The sequence below is a fragment of the Acanthaster planci genome, linkage group LG11 (genome assembly GCF_054643075.1).
Source record: "Acanthaster planci isolate LZ-2023a linkage group LG11, COTS_SCS, whole genome shotgun sequence".
Taxonomy (NCBI): Eukaryota; Metazoa; Echinodermata; class Asteroidea; order Valvatida; family Acanthasteridae; genus Acanthaster; species Acanthaster planci.
In genome coordinates this window covers 7,124,021-7,130,867 of record NC_141787.1, presented here as the reverse complement: position 1 = coordinate 7,130,867, position 6,847 = coordinate 7,124,021, and the positions used below count along the sequence as shown (strand labels likewise).

Below are 6,847 nucleotides of genomic sequence, written 5' to 3'. Positions count from 1 at the left end.
CTTCCTTCTTTCTCTTCTGACCTAAAGCCCATGTGTTTTGTGCACATTTCTTCTGCCACTGACTTTGGTCCTTTTACAACTTTGGATCTTCATCAAACTTACATCATTGAAAGACCGAAGTTTAAAGATGTGCATAGGACAATGATGTCATGATGATGTCATCAAGTGATTTATTATTGATTTTTTCAACATTTATTTCAGCCCATTGATTTTGTACACCTTTTACAGGCACTATTTTGGTAACTTAGCTATTATATATTTGATTGTCATGAAAGTTACACCAAGTATTCCCCATAAATCGAAGATCATACGTAAATAGTTATGTCATGATGTCATCAAGTGATTTATTATTAAATTTTGAATATTCCATTAGATTCGGTCGGGTAGAATATTATTCAAATCATATACTGAGGTAGTCACTGTCGACATTGTATTTTGTCCATTACAAATATAACGCTATTTTCATAACATTATGAAAATGTCAAATGTTATTAATTTTGCATGGATTATACTCAAATATTGATTTTGGATATAACTTTAAATCTTTATCCTCAACTACTGGTACCTTTTGTTACATGCCAGACGTCATACATGTGCAGAATTGTTGGCTCATGTTCCCGCACATATTTGGCCAAAGACCGAAGACGGTCAGTGACGAGCTTGCAGACAGTGAGGTCAGCTTCACGTAGGGTTGCCATTGTCCCTTTTGAAGCCCTCCAGCTCCATGTGGTAGCTACTCTTGACTTCTTTGCACTAACAAATGAATACACAACAAATACATGTACTAAATTTTAGTAACAGTCAATCTGAGGCTATCAATCAAGGCGCAGCGGCAGCAGCAAATTGAAATAAGCAGCAAATTGAAACTTTCAAATTGACTTTATATACAGAATAAAGTTAATGAAATGAATGCATCCTTTTGCTTGTACAAATTGTCGAGAACCATTTATCAAAAACCATCGCATGTACATCAACTCTACCTTTCTTTAGAAACAAAGACTCACCTGTACAGGCTGAATATCAACAATCTTGTAGGCGTTGAGTTCTATTGCAGAGTAGCTCCCATATTTAGCGGAGTGGCCTGGACTATCTTCCTGTCCATCCCCGCCGATGACTAGCGCTTGACTATCAGCTTTCAGACGAAGCTTTAATTCGGTGATGTGTTGTGTCCACACGGCTTCAACTGATGGCAAGAGGTGTCTCTTCTGGTGGGAGAAAAAAGTGCGCAGCGAAATACAAGTTGCCCCCGTACAGGTCAACATGCGGAGAACCTTTGATGGGCTGGCACCAGCAAACAGGAAAGCTGCAGATAGTAGCAGATTTCCTGCAGGTGTTGCACCCAGCCATGGCTGGGAACTCCAGGTCGTCCCCTTGGACTTGCAGGCCCCTCATCGCTGAAAAACAGAAACGAAAGTCCCCACAGTTCGTTTCATCAGACTGATCTTCCGTGAACCGCACTTGAAACACTTCCTGAAAGGTTGGAAGAGCTGCCCCTCGAACAGTGTACTTTGGATGATCTTGAGGAAAAACATCCGGTGATATTGGAACGGTCTGTGGACTTCTTTCCCTTCTGTTTACAAAAGATCAATGGCATTTGGATAAACCAAGGTGATACCACGGTGAGTGTAGGAATGAAAAGTAGTTTCTACTCTGCGATGAGAGAAGGTTAATTTTAAATTTAAAAAAAAAACATGTGGCTTTGTTTCTGTTGTAACCTTATAAAATAAATTTTAGTTTCATATACTGCATCTATCGTACTTACTTTTTGAATGACCGGGTGCGACAAGGTTCTGAAGATGATGACGAAGATGATGAGGAGGATGGTTCATAGTCGGAGGAATCATCACGCTCTTGTTCCTCTTCTAACTCTGCCTCTTCTAATTCTTCAACTTCTGCATCATCAAGCAGCTTGCATTGTATTCCAGTTTCGCTGACTTCGGGAACAGCTTATATTCCGGCATCGGTATCTATCAGGAAAAAAATGTATAAATTTGCTGTTTATCATGAACTGTGACGAGAACAATAAAACCGAATAAGAAGAAAAAAATGTCATTTATAAATTAATATGATAACAAAAATAGACATTTCAAATACATTTTGATACTTACGTATATCGCAACAAAGAATTTTCACTGGATCAGTCTGACAAGCAGCATCCACATTCTGTACATGTAAAAGAACAAAATGAAAGTTATTTAAAAAAATTTTCTAGAGAGAACAATTGAAAGAACAATACCCATTTTGTTCCTCTTGAATGTTCAACAATAGTTGAAGGGAGCAAGTGATTGTGATGGACTTACCGACACAACTGGAATCATGCTACGAGCACTTACAGTACACTCTGGGTCTTGCACACTTTCTATGCACAAGGTTCTATCTCCAACCTTTCCGACCTGATTGCTCTCTCTTCTGGCTTGTTTCCGTGGAAGCACATCCTCCAAAACCTGATAGCAGTTTCCAATGAAAGAAAACAAATTAAATGAAATTAATCCTTGTTAAAATGAATAGGAGAAATAGTTCAGTAAAACAACAGCGTCATTTATAAACTACCACAGTTGTGCTTATATAGTGAAAAATATATTGAAAGGCAGAAGAAACAAAATCAGGTGCGGAAACCTTACGGCTAATGATATTGTTGCTTCTCATCTTCATGGCACACACATGAATGTCACGATCAGTAAGGCTCATGCTGATTGAAAAAGAACTGCACCTTGCATATTAGTGAGTGTTAACCGATTTTAACCCTGCCCCGTCATTAGCCTATCAAAATGTACAAATATCAAAGTAGGCTACTATTTCTGTACAGTGTTTCTAGCTTTAAGATCAACAGAATAAACAACCAAAATTAACAAAACGTGTACAAAACGATTACATGCACCATGCGATTATGAAACTAACGTGAATGCATGGCGAGTGAGTGAGTAAGTTTGCCTATTTATAGGGAGGAGGGTGTTCTCGAGCTCATAGGAATAGGGTGGCATGGAGGCAGGGGTAGTGGGGTCCAGCAGCAGGGGGAGGAGGTCGAGCGCAGGAGGCCAGCCGGCGCCCAGTGGCCCTAGGGCGGACCGGACTTGGAGGAGGAGACCGGGGAGGACCAGCGGCGGGAGGGCCCCCGGGCCGGGACGGGCGCCGGGGCCCCGTCGATGGTGGGCCGGAGGTGTCCGGGACTCGGCAGTGCAGCGGGCGGAGCTGGAGGAAGGCCTGCCGGAACTGACGGTAGAGTGAACGAGCGCTTCCCCGGTGGCCGAGGATTGGGTGCTGGGCTGCATGTCTGACGCAGCAGCACCAAACTGACTTGAAATCCACGGTTAATAGTGTACCCCGCAGGAGGGCTCTCGAGGAGTACCGCCAGGGTGCCGAGTCGCCACATCGGTCCCAATGCCATCACGCGATCAGCTGTTTGGCAGGGATGAACTGGGGCCTCCAGCCCGAGGGCGGCATCTCGCAGCGGGCGGCGTCGGTCCCGCCGCGGGTGCCGGACGGGGAGCGTTACGGGGGAGCGGCGCTCGCTGAAGATTTCTTCCTGGGATTGCGTTGTCCACGAAAGGGCGCATCTACGGTCTCGCTTCGACTCGGGCGCAAAACCCGACTCGGCCCTACCCGTGAACGCGTCGGCGAGGCACCCTAGCTCGCAAGAACGTCTCTCATCGGGGTCTGTTGGGGCCAAAACGTGTGCCGAGTGGGCGCGAGACTCCCGAGCCAAACAAGAAAGACACGGGCGGCCTCAACTGAGCGCGCCGGAAGAAGGCCAGGCATGCAGGCAGGCAGGGCATGCCAAAAGAGAAAAAGGGGACGCCATGCCCCGCCAGCGGGGACCGAGTGCTGCTGGCCCCGTTGCAGATCTCCGAGTGGACCGGCGGAGAGGGAACGGGCGCCCAGCGCCGAGAGAGAGAGAGAGAAGATAGCCTGCGCGGACGGGCTGCGGAGGGGGCCCCCTTTCTGGCAGCCGCCGAGGCGCCAGGTGGGCCCCCGATAGGCGAGAGAGAGGCAGAGGCAGAGGCCTATTGCGAACCCATCGACGTCAGGTCGGGCGAGAGGACCCACTCGATTTAAGCATATCTTTAGCGGAGGAAAAGAAACTAACCAAGATTCCCCCAGTAGCGGCGAGCGAAGCGGGAAGAGCCCAGCGCCGAGTCTCCGGGCCCCCAGCGGGCCTGCAGGAACTGTGCCGTGAGGAAGTCTGGTCCGGCTGTCGCGGCGGGGCCGAGGTACTTCTGATCGAGGCCCCCCTCCGTCCTGTGCCGAGTGTCAGGCCCCTGCGGGCGCCGTCCGGCCGGTGACTAGGGCTTCCGGGAGTCGGGTTGTTTTGTAGCGCAGCCCAAAGGCGGGTGGTAAACTCCATCCAAGGCTAAATACCGGCACCCCGGTTCCCCAGACCGGGGGGGGGGCGGTCGGAGAGCCTAGAGACCGGCCGTGGTCGCGCCGGCTGCCCGGCCGAGGAAGGGACGACGGGCCACGCCCGCCCGCGCGCCGCTGCCTCCCCACAGCGGCCGCGGGCCGGGCTTCCCGGCCCGCCGGAGGGCCCTGCCCGCCTCGACCGTCCCAGGTGGCACCGGGCCGGCGGTCCCCGTCCGGGCCGGTGTCGGCCGCGCTGAGGCGCCCCGGGTCCGCGGGCGAATGTCGCGAGCCCTGCCGGCCCGTCTTGAAACACGGATCAAGGAGTCTATCGGGCTCGCAAGTCTGGGGGCAGCCAGGTGAAGCGTGGATAAACGGCAGGATTAACTATGACTCTCTTAATGTAGCCAAATGCCTCGTCATCCAATTAGTGACGCGCATGAATGGATTAACGAGATTCCCACTGTCCCTATCTACTCTCTAGCGAAACTACAGCCAAGGGAACGGGCTTGGCAGAATCAGCGGAGAAGGAAGACCCTGTTAAATCTGACTCTAGTCTGACCTTGTGAAGAGACACGGGGGTGTAGGATAGGTGGGAGGGCCCCGGCCCGACGGTGAAATACCACTACTCTCGTCGTTTCTTTACTTAGCCGGTGGGGCGGGGAGCGGGCCCCGCGCGGGCCCAGTCTATTGGCGCTACGAGGCCGGCCGCCTCAGGGCTCCGCCGGCCGCCACCCGCTCTGGCGACAGCGTCAGGCGGGGAGTTTGACTGGGGAGGTACATCTGTCAAAGGGTAACGCAAGTGTCCTAAGGCGAGCTCAGCGAGAACAGAAAACCCCTCGCGGAGCAAAAGGGCAAAAGCTCGTTTGATTTTGATTTTCAGTATGAATACGGACCGTCAAAGCGTGGCCTATTGATCCTTTTGAGCTTGGGAGTTTGAAGCAAGAGGTGTCAGAAAAGTTACCACAGGGATAACCGGCGCTCGCCCGGCGGCCTGGGATGAGCTGCTGGGCCGCAAGTCTGAGGGGGCCGCCCCAAACTGATTTGAATTCCAGGGTTGGCAGTATACCCCGCAGATGGGCTCTGGGGGAGTAGCGCCGGGGTGGCGAGTTGCCAGGTCAGTCCAAATGCCGTCGTGCGACGGGCCGTCGGGCGGGGAGGGACCCAGGCCGCTGGCGTCCCGCCCGAGGGCGGCCCGCGTCAGCGCCCACCCGCTCCGTGCCTTGGGGGGCCGGGCCGACCCCGCCGACTCCGCCCGCTGCCCCTGCCTGGGGGCCGGGAGCTCCGGCGGAAGCCGAACCGCCGTCTCGAGAGGGACGCCAGATCACTTGCAGACGACTTGGGTATGGATCGGGGTGTCGTGCCCAGTAGAGCAGCCGCTTCGCTGCGATCTGCTGAAACTAAACCTTTCGATCCAAGGGATTTGCCCGCGCCGCAGACGGGCCGATCCTGGCGGGGCCGGGTCGGAGGACGGACGGACGGACGGGAGGGCCGCGGCGCCACTCGCGGGTTGGCGGTGTTGCCTGCAGCGCCGGGCTGGCGAGTTGCCGAGTCGGTCCCGGTGACGGCGGGCGCCCGCCCGCCGGAGAGATCGGTGTTCAGCCAAGGGCGGGATCACCGCTTAAGGAACAGACTCGGGCGAAGAAACCCACTCGGCCCCACCGGCGAGCGAGCGCCGGGCCGCGAGGCCCGGCCCCCCACCTGACTTGAAAAGCGGGGTCGGCGCTGTGTCCCGCAGGAGGGCCCACCGGGAGAGACGGCGGAGCGAGCCGGCGCACGCCCGGCGGCCCGGGAGGAGCTGCTGGGCGGGGGATCTCGGGGGGCCGCCCCCAACCGACTGGAAATCCCGGGTTGGCAGCGTACCCTGCAGGAGGGCTCCGGGGGAGCGGCGGCGGGGTGGCGAGTTGCCGAGTCGGTCCCGGTGACAGAGTCTCGCAGCGGGAGCCGGACGGGCGACGTCGCGGGGGCGCCCGCTGAGGAGATCTTAAACGGACTGGGTGTTGGGGGGAAAAAAGGGATCTCCGGTGCGACCCGACTCGGTCGCAGAAACCGACTCGGCCCCACCGGCGAGCGAGCGCCGGGACGGGCGGCCCGGGCCGCGAGGCCGAGGGGGCCGGCCCCCCACCTGACTTGAAATGCCGGGTCGGCGGTGTGTCCCGCAGGTGGGCTATGACGCAGCGGCGCAGGGGTGGCGAGTTGCCAGGTCGGTCCCAATGCCCCGCCGCGAGGGGCCGCGGGGCGGGCGGGGACCGGTCCCGCCGCGGGAGCCGGACGGGCGGCCTCGCGCGGGCACCCGCTGGAGAGATCTTCCCGGGAATTGGTGTTGCGGCAAATGTGGGATCTCCGGGTTCGAGCCGACTCGGGCGGAGAAACCGACTCGGCCCCACCAGCGAGCGGGCGCCGTGACGGGCGGCCTCGCGCGGGCGCCCGCTGGAGAGATCTCCCCGGGACTCGGTGTTTTGAGACATGTGGGATCTCCGGTCTCGACCCGACTCGGGCGCAGAAACCGACT

General features: G+C 55.5%; 1 pseudogene; it reads left to right on the top strand.

The window, feature by feature from the left end:
• The first annotated feature begins 4,016 nt into the window (after window positions 1-4,016).
• Window positions 4,017-5,762, top strand: LOC147797320 (large subunit ribosomal RNA; annotated as a pseudogene).
• Window positions 5,763-6,847: the final 1,085 nt, after the last annotated feature.